This window comes from Acromyrmex echinatior, chromosome 1 (genome assembly GCF_024713525.1).
Source record: "Acromyrmex echinatior isolate Ae372 chromosome 1, ASM2471352v2, whole genome shotgun sequence".
Lineage (NCBI taxonomy): Eukaryota > Metazoa > Arthropoda > Insecta > Hymenoptera > Formicidae > Acromyrmex > Acromyrmex echinatior.
The window spans coordinates 17,525,959-17,538,473 of NC_141852.1; the positions used below are offsets into that span (position 1 = coordinate 17,525,959).

Consider the following 12,515-nt stretch of genomic DNA (forward strand, 5'->3'; position numbering starts at 1 on the left):
CTCCCCCCCCCCCCCCGCCCCCCGCCCCTCCTCTTCTCCCCCTCGATGCTTGTCGCCGCCGCTATTTTGTCATCGTCCTCGTCGCTTTCATCGCGTTTCCTTTTGTTTCATTGATAGATCGTTCCTTTCGTAAGAAAGGTCGTCGCGCACTCGTCGCGCGTTTCGGTTGTACGAGGGTAGAAGCAATATACCGAACGACAGATACGAAAATATATAGCGCGACAGAAAGGAGGCGGAAGACGGCAGTGGTTCAAAATAGATGTAGATCTATGGGGTAGACGGAAAAAGCGGTTAAGGGAGAGTGAGAGAGAGAGAGAGAGGAGGAGAGGGAGACGGGAAGATTGAGCGAGAGAGAAACGGAATATCGGGCGTAAAGGACGCGAGGAGGAGGAAGTTCGCGGAAGGACGACACGTTAGCGCGCGCACGTCTCTCCGTCTCTCGTCCTGCTTCGTTGCTCCACTCCCGGATCCACGGGGGGAGCCATAAGAGGGCCATAGAGGGAGATCATGATTCCTCCCCTCCCCCACCCTTAGATCTCCTTTTTTTAAATATTTACAGTAAGATGTTATATATTTTTAATATATTTCTGAGATGCTTAATCACAATGTTGATATTCCAAAATCTTTTCTAATTTAAAAAAAACTTTCAGAAAAAACATAGATTCTATTATATTATTCTTCTTTTGTATTAATATAATTTTAAGTAAAATGTTTTATAAAATATACATTTCAATAATATCTTTTCGATGTAATAATTTAAGTAATAATTTAACCCTTGATGTAGGAATCTATATTTTTATTTACTCCGTACGCACTCTGGATCTCTTTTGTTCAGCCAAAATTTTTTTTTTACTATTCTAGGCTTTCAAAAAAATTTAGAAAAACTCAGGATTGTTTTACAAACATCTCCGCTACGTTGTCAAATAGTTCGTTACCTCAAGTGTTAAAACCTTTATTTAATAAAAAAATGGAAATTTGTGTCAAAAATTTGAAAGTAAAATTTCGCCACGAGTCGAAAAAGACTCAGTGTGTCTATAAAAGGTCATATTTTATTTTTTCATGTTGGACTTGAAAAAAAATTTCGCTTGCGACGTTGGACACTCCCCCCCTAGACAAATTTCTGGATCCGCCAATGCATTGCTCCGATCCTTCCGCACCTCTTGCACGCCACGCCGATATGGACGGAGGAGGCCGAGCGGGAGATAGGGTGGGCGATGCGATGCGTTCGCCGACGGCCGCGAGATAGAATGGACGGTAGAGCAGGGAGTGAACGCGAGGGGGTTGAATAAGTCCGTTTTCGCTCGTGGTGGAAAACGTGGGAGGATACGGAACAGAAGGAGAGAGAGGAAACGTCCGTTCCGCGCTTTCCAACGGAGAGTGCGTGATAAAAATATATTTTAACGTCACGTGTGATTTAATCCGCCTTTCACACGCGCGATCGGAAAGTCAAAGGTGTCAAAACTCGGGCTTGTCATCTTTAACATTCACGGTAATATATAAGTCTGTTCGCGTTGCTTGTACTTGTTACACTCAGCTTCTCTCTCAACATATTCAAACATATATATTTATCTCTATACAAGTACAACAATTTTTGAGAATTTCAAGCGCAACGCGTAATAAAACTAATATTATTGGAATACGTCAGAGACGTAAAGAAAGAGAAAGAGCGACGATGGAAAAAAAGAGAGAGAAAGGGACGAGGGAAGAAAGAGAAGTCTGCGCCGAGTAGTAGACGGAGCGGGGCGAGCGGGGAGAGGGAAGGTCGCGCGGGATTGGGCGGGAGAGGGGATGTATAGCTGGGTCGAATGCGCGCGATTGGTGGGGGGAGTCGTTGGCCTCGGGAGTCGGGAGTCTTCGTCCGCGAGCGGTGAAGTGGTCTTGCCAGTGCGTTGCGGAACGCGCTCTGCCGCTTTCCGTCAGTCACGTCAGTGTCTTGTTGACGTTTCGTTAGTGTGTATGTGCGCGCTCGCGCGTGATAACTGCCGTTTTCGTGTCTCCGTTTTCGGAGTGCTCCGGCCGTCCGTCACGCGGTTGGGTCGAAAGGCTACGGTTTCTATCTGTCTATCTATTCCTCTCTGACACGTGTGTGTGCGCGGGCGCGCGTGAGTGTATCAGTGTGTGCGCGTGCCTGTGCGTACATGTATTCCGGATGCTCGGTGTATACGCGGGCGGCGGCAGCGTCGTCGTCGTCGTCATCGTCGACGTCGTCACGCGGCGATGAACACCGATGACACCCGGGGGTTCCGAGGCAACTTCTTCATCGGGTGGCGTGCATCGTCGAGCGCCCAGGACTCCTCGCGGCGGCGGCAGCGGCGAGCACGCCCGCGGTGTCTGTTAGCGGCACCAGGACTCGCGGAGCAACGAGCTGCACCTCGGTAAGTGTCGAACAAGCGCAGGACAAGCGCATTGCTTCGGTGTGTTATCACGAGCACGATGAACGCGCGTACAGTGTGCACAGGATATTTCCGTTAGTGCCGCGTGTCCTCCGATGAATTTGGAGTACTCGAGCGAATTGCGATCATCTCGCTGTCTCGGGTAAAAATTCAAAGGAACTGGCGCCATTTTCCGCGCTACACGTTTGAATTTCCGCATGTCGAACATTCCGATATACACTCCGGGCTGAAAGTTTGGGAATTTTTGAAGATTTTCATTTTTGGGATTATTTTAAAATTATTATATAATAGTATTTTTTTAATAATAAAGCTGCTTTCCTTTTAGGAGACACGGTCGACACAAACGTCGTTCTGTCCTTTTTTATATTCAATGAGTAACAAAGGTACACCACACTTGTGTTTGCTTGTGTCGATCGTGTCTCGTAAAAAGAAAACCTATGTCACATTACGTATTGGAAACTAAGGATTACGAATTATAGATTAGAATTCGATCAGTCAAATACCTAATTTAATTTTAATCCGTTTTGTTTTAATTGGTTGAATTCTAATTCATTTCGCAATCCTCAATTTCCAATGCGTATTATGACACGGGCTTAATGGGCTTTCTACAATAAGCTATTACCTAAGTTTTAAGTCTTAAGCTCGTAAGAAATTGACCAATCGTAGTCGATTATTCCTCTCACATTCAAGTATAACTGGTCAATTTCTTATAGGATTTAAGGCTTAAAAGTTTGTTGCAAAATGTATGTAGTTCTTCATAGAGCTTCAATCTTTTATTAAACATTCCTAACAATATGTTTTATTAACAATAATTTTTTAAATTCAATAACAATTATTGAATCTAAAGATTATTGTTAAAAAATTATTGTCAAAAATGTTTCTTTGACAATAATTTTTCAGATCAGTAACTGTTATTGGATCCACCGCATACTTAAGTAAGTAATCCCAAAAATGTTAATTCAAAACAAATTTTGTTTTCAAACTTTTGGAGCTCGACGAGTTTTGAATATGTAATTTTAGATTACTTGAGTATACAAATATTTTATTATTATGTTGACATTTAAAAATATTGTTATAGCGTAATACTAACTAAACGCGCGACGTACAACCAATTACAGCGCTGATTCCTAAAGCCTTTTTTTCCCAAGCGTTATTTAGATATTAATTATGAGAAATCGATAAAAATCGTTATTGTATACAATAACGAGATACATTTCGTTAGAATTTTAACAATTAAAAGATAAAGACACTTTTCTATTCGCTCTGCTTGCCCTTGAAACCGAATTTGCAGGATGCACGTTTTGACACGTACATCTCGTTGATCATTGATATCGAAGTAACCGCCATTTTCGTCGCGTTGCGTCGTATTGTTAAAAGGATCGTATTGTTAAGTAAGACTGATATTATATTTGTCATATAACAAATTTTGTGTATTATAATTGGTAGAACAGAGAGTTTCTTGGATCCCTCGACTTGAAAAATTTGTCGTACGACAAAAAATGAACGAACAAATATAATATTGACCTAACTAAAATAATGGCAATAGATCTATTTGCGTTGCTTGAAATTCCCAAAAATATATGTACTCAAAATGAAATAGAAAGTTTATCCGCATTGCTTGAAATCCCTAAAAATTAAATTTTTGTATTCAAAAGAAGATAAATATATAATATATTCGGGTGTTGAAGAGAAAGAAAACGAAGATGCTAGGTGCAAAAAGTATAAGTAACGCGACAGATTTAAATATATACATATATTTGGTCGTTGAAAAGAGAGAGAAAGCGAAAATGCCGAAGCGCAAAAAGTGCAAGCAACGCGAGCAGATCTAATGACAGGACATCTCATATGTTTATGTATATTTATGACGCGAGTCCCTCTGTGTTTCGTCACAATCGAACGCTCACGCCGTCCCTCCGCGTTACGTTCCGATCAGAATGAAAGGAACATGATTAGCGGGTCGGATCTCTCGCGGAGCGAGACGCGTGAAGTTGGTCGTGCATGCGCGCGGTCGACGCGACGTGACGAATCAGGATATAACTTGTCGGGACGAGTCAGCGTCCTGACTGTTCTCGTCGAATCGCGGCGCGCCACTGTAATTCTCGACGCCACGCCGGCAACAATTTGGAGCAAGTAAGGAGAAATTTATATTAAACGGATATAACAAGAGAAACTGTATTGTATTAAAAAGAGGAAGGAACAAGGAGATATCACGTTTTGCGTCTATTGTATAAAATTACATTTCGTATTCCAACTCCGTGAAAAGATATCGTTACGTTACAATGGCGGGATTACGCGAATGATTATAATGAATTATATACAGGATCAACTATGAATATCTTTTAGTCGTTATATTTATGTATGTACATAATCCGTCACTTTTATTATTTTATAATTATTATCAATTTTAATTTAAAGTGATTAATTTGGGAATAATCGCTTGATTTTTTTTTATATATGATTACATGGAGTATTTTTACATTACAATTAGTCTATTATTAACAACATATTGTATATTATTTATTTTGTTCCGATTTTTATATTTGAGAACATATGAATATAAATTTAATTATAATTTTCTCAAAAGTGTACGTAAAAATTAAACAAAAGTAAACATGTTAAGTAACTTATTTTATATATGATAGTATTTTTTAAATATATATTTTAATTAATACATTTAATATGATTTTAACTATAATGTTTGTTTATTGTGAGTTTTCGATTTCATGTTTAAAGGTCTGTAAAGAATAATTAAAAAAACAAAAGAAAAAAAAGGTTAAACAATAACTGTATAAAACAATATTTTACAACAATTCACATTGTTTCGCCACTGAGGTTTAAAAGTATTTTCAGTGACTATTCCCGGCAATGTAAAGTTGTTTTAATTTAAAGCAACTGCGAAGTAGAATTGTCTTGGTTACAGAAAGCAGATAAATTATACAAAATATTTCAAGCTATATATATATATATATATATATATACATATATACTTACTTGAAGTTGTTAAATAATTATTGTGTTACAAATTTAATTGTTTTAATGCGAGTGAAAAATTAATCGCAAAAATCTCGTGATTTTTTATCTTTTCCATTGAAAGCTATGATGTCTTATAGATACATCATGTAATAAAGATATTTTCAGAAATAAATAATTAAAAATCATCAAAGATTCTTTGCGAGTCTGGTATTACACAATTTTACTCATTGTTTGGATATGTCATTTTATGCCAAACAATTCACATAAATTACACGTGCCTTTAAAGGATGCCTCGCGACAGCGAGGAACGAGTTAGTTCCACTTCGTCCCTCGATTTGAATCGGCGCACTGGAAAACGTCTTTAAACGTCGGGAAATATTTGCGACAGAAATTGGTAACGGCTCGTCAAGACTCTTGAATTGAGTAAAGCTCACAAGTTCGATCGCGAAGTCAAAGAGGAAGTCCAGATATGATGTTCGTATTTCTGTGACTGTACAGTCTCTAGGGCAAGCAGAGTGTTTTATTATCTTATGTCAAAAGCTACCGCGAAAGGCACTATAATGCTGCATTTGGAAATAACGACAGGAATAGTTATAACCATTAAAGCCATACTTCGTCAGATATACAAGGTAGATATTAACAAAGGAGATTAAGTTAGATTAGGCAACGCGAAAATCCAAAAAATTCTGAAACGTGTAATTCTCAAACGTGCAAAAATTTAATTTTAAATACATATTTGAAAAATTTCTATTGCTATTTTATTTTAATCAACAGATCCACAAAATAATCTTCTGTTGTTATAAAGAGTGTAGATACTAAGTACTCTAAAAAATTTTAAGGGGTGATTTTTCATATAAATTTAAAATGAAAATTTCACTACATGTTCGAGAAACGATTTAGTTTTAAAGATACAGAGTGTCAAAGACAAAGGAAAAGTTTTATTTTTTTTTCAAAAACTTCGAAAACCACTAAGTAAGAGGTATCGAAAATATTTAACAAAAATTGCATCTCTTTTTTTTATGTCTATAAAGCTGTGTTTAGATAAGTATTGAAAAAACATGGATTTTTTGATACACACTTATTTATATGCAGCTTTATATATATAGAAAGAGATGCAACTTTTGTTTAAAACTTTTTTTCAATATCTCTCACTGTTCAGCAATTATTCCATCAAAAAGAAAAATCGATATTTTTCCAAGAGATAATTTCATCCCCTCATATCGTAATATGGCATGAAAAATAGTTTTATGTTATGGATGAACTAATTTACTTGTGCGCAATTTTTCAGAATTTTCAGAATTTCCAGGTTGCCTTTCTTGTATAAGTACTCTCTAAATTCTTTAGAATGGAATGTCACTCTAAAGAATGAAAAATTCTGCCAGTCTTGAGAAAGAGTAGCAGAATTTTCAATCTTTAAAATGAGTGAGATTTCACTTTTTAGAGTGAAATTCCACTCGAAAGAATTTAGAGAGAATACTTTAAAATCTAAAAGATTTTAAAAGATAATTTCTGACACAACAAATTCAAAACGAAAACTATGATTATACTCTAAAAAATAGCAGTGTCTATATAATTCTCACTATGTCAGTATTAATATTAACATCAATATAATATGAATTTAACGTGGGTTTTAAATCCATTGTGTTGCTATTAACACAGTGAGAATTATATATCGCATGGGTGTTAAATCCACACCAGGGATGTTAAATCTACATTCATATTTTTTGAACTGTATGAATGCTTTTCAGCAAGAGATGACACAGAGTAACATAGTGAATTATTACATCCTTATTGTTTGCCAATGTTAAACAATAATAAAATGATTACTGTGTTATACTGTGTATTCTTTTGATGGAAAGCACCATATACGTCCGAAACGGCTTCAGAGATGTCAAAGTTGCAGGAAAAATTTTGTTTTTCTCCAAAGTTTTGAAAACCACTTGGGTTATTTTGATATCCTAGAAACGTAAACAAAATTTCATCAAAATAACCCAAGTGGTTTTCGAAAGTTTTGGAAAAAGCGAAACTTTTCCTTTAACTTTGACATCCTGTACCTTTGAAACTAAGTCATTTTGGACATATGGTCATACGAAGTTTTCGTCTTGAATTTGTGAAAAGAATTATTCTTTAAAATCTCTTTTTCAAAGTACTTTTAGAATACCACCTTGTACAATAAGATATTATTATTGCGTGGATCTGTTGAGGATTAAGATAATAAAACAGTCATAGGAATTAAATGATATTTAAAACGAATGTTGGTTAAGTTTTTACACATTTGAGAGTTATGATATGCGTAAAAATGAGTAGTGATATTTACCGATTTAAAACGTTTCTCTGTGATTAACATAGAGTGCGATTTTGAGTGTCAATTTTGTACGCCGTCTCGGGATAATTTAGATTTAATATATAAAGATTGACCTTTCTTTGTACCAGATCTTTCAGTTATAATTAGATGCAGTGCAGAATGCGGGATTGTTGCGAATTTCTGACTTCGCTTCTCCAACTAAATGTGAAACTGGGCTAGAAATTCATAATACATACTGAAATCCCAATGGATCGCGTCGCACACGCGAATAACATTACGAATCTCAACACTATTATTTGGATAGTCTGATATGTCAGAAAAGATTTCTGAAACGTACATCGAAGTATTATAGACCTTAGTTTGGAGAACAATGCGCGAGCGTGGTATAAAATGTTGAAAGAATTTTGTAAATTGTATGTACTAAAGTTGTTCTTAACTGTAATAAGCGTCTTTTATGAACGTAATGAATGTTAACGTGTTGTCTGAATGTAATTCATGTACTTCAAGCGCAAAGTGTTTCTACTAAAAAACACTTGCCTTAGAAATTTCATGCACTTAAAAATAAAACTTCCTCGCTTAAAATTAACTGCGAAAGTTTCAATAAAGTTGCGCAAATCATGTGACAACGAAAATAGATTTCAGTACCTGATTTTAAGTACCTGAATTTTTTTGATTTTTATACAATTGATTTTTAAAAATTACATATCTCGAATTTTCATCGTTGAAAATCTCTTTTTATCAATTCAAAACAATTTAGCAACAAACATAGAAAAGGTTTTATAAAGGTTCCATATCTCGAATGCGAAAGAGGTTCGCTGAAACGTGGAATTATAACATTTATTTCCTGGCTATTATTGTTTGATAATTATAAAAAGTATCTATAAAGCGTAGAGATCAATAAATAATATCATAAACGGCAAAAAAAGAGATCAATCAAGCTTTTAAAACACTGACTCAGTTGGAAATCAAAACATATAAAATGTAAATAAATTAAATATTAATTTTTTTATTTCTTTGGATCTAATATGAGTTGTTGTGTATTACGATAAGAAAGGTTTTTATTATATATCTACTAATATTAATTTTTTTTCCACGTTTTAATGAAATTGCCTTTATTTTATTCAGAATGTAAAAGATAGATTTAAAATCTCTTGTGTGCGATTTAATAGTGCAGTATTACGTTTGGTGAATGGTCGAATTTTAAAACTGCATAAAATTCATCGCGCTTTTAAAGAAGGTTTGATCGCAGTTGGACGGTGTACCGGATCGGTTCCTTCGTAATTATTCCATTCGTCCTCTATCTCTACCGCTTGGACATTACGCAAAACGTGTTTCGCTGGTGCGCGCGTTGCAAGGTAACGGTTCAGCGAAGCGCGCTCGACGGAAAATTGTCCGATCGTGTTCGCTGATGAACGACGCTTACGACACACTAATCCTCTCAGTATCGGTTCCTCGTCTATCGATATCCCTGAACTGTCACGGTGGAATTTTGGTGGCGTATCACAACGACGAGAGATCCTAGTCAGATCCTGATATATAATAGATAGAGCATCACGTATCTGTGACGTGTATTAATAGATGATAAACCGAGAGATGCGCACTTGTGTTTGATGTTTCCCGAGATGTCGAGGTTGGATTTCATATTCTATTGTAGTAGCTGTGGCTTATGAGAAAATTCCGAGTTTTATATGCTAAGAGATTCATCTATTCTCTTATCTGGTTCCGTGCCCACGCGGATTAATCATTCAAAGTGAATGCATCGGAGGAATGGATTTCTTCGGCTTCAAGGCGAATTCATTGGGGTTCTCACTCGATGAAAAAAAAATTGTAAGAAAAACGAAGGATTTCCTTTCACACAGGTATAATTATCTGCATTTAAAGACGAGAGAAATAGAAATTCAGTGAGTTCTATCAATAGCTGAAATAGTGAATTCTAAATGAGTGCAACTATAATACATATTTTTATACTCAGATCTCGTACAAATAGATATTACTTCTCACTATTAATAATATTTGTTATATTATTATTATTAATGTATAATATTTACTATAAAATATTGTATTTATTATATATTATATAATATATTATAAAAGCAGCATTTCTAAAATAAAAACTGAAAATGTTTAGATTTTTTCTTAAGAAGCGTAAATGTCTATGTCTCCACAATTTTAATTATAAAAGCAATATTGCATTTTCTCTCTCTCTCTCTCTCTCTCTCTCTCTCTCTCTCTCTTTGTTTCTCACATCTATCAATACAGATGATTACTTTACGGAGACATCGTTGTTTGTGAGTCACTTCGTTCTCACTTTGGGCTGGGTGACTCGTCTTGGAATGATCATCAAATGCGAACCGTGCAGTAAATTCGCCGTTTCGCCGTGCCAGGACTTGCGAAATGCGAGTAATGGCTTTCGCCGCACCAGGTCATTCTTCCGCCTGCACGGACGAGGTGCGATAAAGCTCCTCCTCGTACGAACATCGCGTCGACATTCCATTTTCGGAATGTAGTGTCTATCCCGCTCGGGGACCGCCTCTACACAGTGTACCGAGAGAGTATATCCGACTGCAGTGCTTTGCAGCGCCCCACGTAATTTATTTTGGCAACGAACTTTAGAGTTTCTTGAAATATTGCGTCCTACCTACCTAATTGTGAACTTTACATCCGGAAAAGAGAACATGCAACGCGAGAAAATGAATAAGGATCTCATTTTTGACAATATCTCTCCGTTCTCGGAACTCGAGTTTGTTGAATCGGTTTAAAATAATGACGTTTGAACAAAGTCATCAATGGAACGTTGTCTCAAAAGTTTGTGTAAATTTGCTTACAACTTTTTTCGAGCTTAGTCACGATCTCTTTTTATCAAATATTATAATCATTTTATAGAGAGTATAGCATTATAAAAGGACGTAAAATAAAGCTTTCTCAAATCTTTCAGTCGTATTTATTATTTTCACTATATTTTGATTGTATTTTTATTGCAATAATATAACTTGGAATCTAATCTTAAATCTTATTTCAGTCTCTTCGTCACGCTTGGGGACAAAGTCCCAAGCGAAATACTCTAAAGGATTCGCTGGTGGCGTTCGTTGTTCATTGCTCACGAGCTTACGCGTAAACATGATTTATTCGCGGATTATGCGTCATGTCATTGTGGAAAAACGTATTATCGCCCCGGTGATGTTGAGCTTGCGCGCCGACGCGTCGCGATGCATGCACTTTTATTTATCCATTAAAGCGTGCGTTTCTTGACGTTCCTATGGCACGCCAGATCGGCATATGTTAAAGTTTTTATATATATATATATATAATTCACATACACATATATGTCTTTTCCCTTTATGTGGCCTGTTAAATTTCTTTTCGAGGTGGCTGTCAGACTGAGTTTTTATGGGGAAAAAAGTATATGAACGTTCTTTCGCATGTCAAATATTGACTACGTTCAACAGAAAAAATTAAATCAGTTAGCGCTTAATGATTCTTTGATATGATTAGTTCTTCGCTGCATCTAGTAGGAAGTGTAGGAATCAAAGTAGGAACTAATCATAAAGAATCACTAAGCTATAACTAATTGATTAGTTTTCTCTGCTGAATGCAGTCATTGTTGTACAGTCGTGGACAGAATTGTTGCAAAATTTGTTTTCCGAGTTTCTGAATTCAGCCTTGCTCGTAAAGCGATTGAATGGTTACATCCAAGCCTATTCTACAATAGAGTTGCGAGCTGTAAGCTATAAGAAATTAATCAATCATTATAGTCGATTATTTTTGTCATATTCAACTGTGATTGATCAATTTCTTACAATTTACGACCCTATTGTAAAACAATGATAAGAATCAATTCGTAAGAAGGCTGCATTCCGAAATCGAAAAGAAAAGAGTGTTGCAATCGTTCTGTCCACGACTGTACACGCTAAATTCATAATGTTAATTAATTTAAATTGTTTTCATAAAAATGTATGGTGTATTAACATTACACATGCTAAGCATTAGCCGACAACGGTTTAATTGAAAATAATCTTGTTATTAATTCCATAAGATTATTAGTGAAATAAATATATCAGGCTCTTTTGTTTTAATAAGATATTTAATTTTAATAAGATATGTTGTTTTTTTATAAATATTAATAAGTTATGTGTGATATTAATACTGTGTTGTTGAATAAACAAGATTATTTTCAATTAAATTGCTGTTAGCTAATGTTATTCATGCATTATTTTTTGTATAGGTTGCCATTACTCCTATTCAGTATGTCGTTAATTTAACTAAAACAATGGAATTAAACAATTTAATTTAAGAAGTATATTTAAATCAAACTTAGTTTATTGTTTACTAAATGCATATGTTAATAATGTTAATATAGAATATAGATGTTTATTTTTAATTGTTTATTTTGAAATCTGCAAACTATAGAAATAGATCGATTTATATTTTGACACACATGGAAGTAAAAAATAATAAAATGTCATTTTACTCAAGGGATTGATTTACTATTGCCCTTTTGATATCTAACAGTGCAATGGATTCAAAATAAAATAAATGATAGTTACACAATTTTATTATGTATATTGAATTAAAATTTTTTAACTTTTCTCAATATGTATTAGTTTTTTAATTATTACCTCTGTAATTCGTGATATTTTTGTAAAATATAACGTTCCATATTTCTGAATTTATTCCGACGATGATTATGTGAACGGGAATCATCAATGAGAATAACTAACACATTCGTTACTTAAGATTGTTGAACAAGATTTAATTAAATATAAAATTGATGACCAATTAAAAGAAAATACATTATTTCTGCATAGATAAATTGAAAAATTAAATTCTCTAATATTTACAGGACA

General features: G+C 35.0%; 1 protein-coding gene across 2 annotated transcripts in view; it reads left to right on the top strand.

Moving 5' to 3' along the window:
- Nucleotides 1-1,842: 1,842 nt before the first annotated feature.
- LOC105154964 (disintegrin and metalloproteinase domain-containing protein 10) overlaps nt 1,843-12,515 on the top strand; it is a 72,572-nt gene continuing 61,899 nt past the window's right edge. Inside the window, exon 1 of one of the 2 annotated variants that reach the window (XM_011070782.2) lies at nt 1,843-2,375. The gene's annotated coding sequence lies outside the window, so the exon portion shown is untranslated. The other variant, XM_087411406.1, reaches the window with a different exon arrangement.